Source organism: Phytophthora parasitica (assembly GCF_000247585.1).
Source record: "Phytophthora parasitica INRA-310 unplaced genomic scaffold supercont2.29, whole genome shotgun sequence".
NCBI lineage: Eukaryota > Oomycota > Peronosporomycetes > Peronosporales > Peronosporaceae > Phytophthora > Phytophthora nicotianae.
In genome coordinates this window covers 549,152-549,817 of record NW_008649015.1, presented here as the reverse complement: position 1 = coordinate 549,817, position 666 = coordinate 549,152, and positions in this window count along the sequence as shown.

The following is a 666-nucleotide window of genomic DNA, read 5'->3' as shown; positions in this document are numbered from 1 at the left end:
AAGGCAGTGTGGTCATAGGAGGGCTGTCGGTTGACAGCCAGACTACCGGTCCAGTGCCTCGTGCGCGGTATTTCAGGCCTCCGGCTCCGTACTACCAACGGCGGAGCAAATGCTCGCCTATACCCGCACGGTGAGCAAAGGTGGCTCCTTACACCCCAAAGGAGCGATTTCACACTGTTGCCCGGGCATGGACTCAGAGGCGCATTCGGTATTTCGACCAAATAGCGCCGGGTCCCATTAGCGACGACTGGGTCTGGCAGTTACAGACGGCCCGGCAAAGCCGGCTTTTATCGCCGTTTATGCTGTTCTGTCCCCGAATTTAATGAGACAACCCATGACGCTGGCGGGCAGGTATGGGCACCTTAGCGTCATAGCTCAAAGAGCGGGTTGGCCGGGCAAAAAATGGTATTGTATTCAACAGAATTGGTATAACATGCAGCATAACTACCTACTCGTACGTATCCGGTGTCGATTGTCTCTAATCACGCATTTTGCAGAATGACGCGTGTGGAGACTCGCGGCCGAGTCATACTGAGTTGGCTTTGAATAGCAGCCAACCACCGTAGAATGAAACACAAACTTTAAACAACTGTGGGGATCGAACCCACAACAGACAATGTGGTAGCCCCCCCCCATGGAAGATCGCAATGTGAGAGACGACACGCG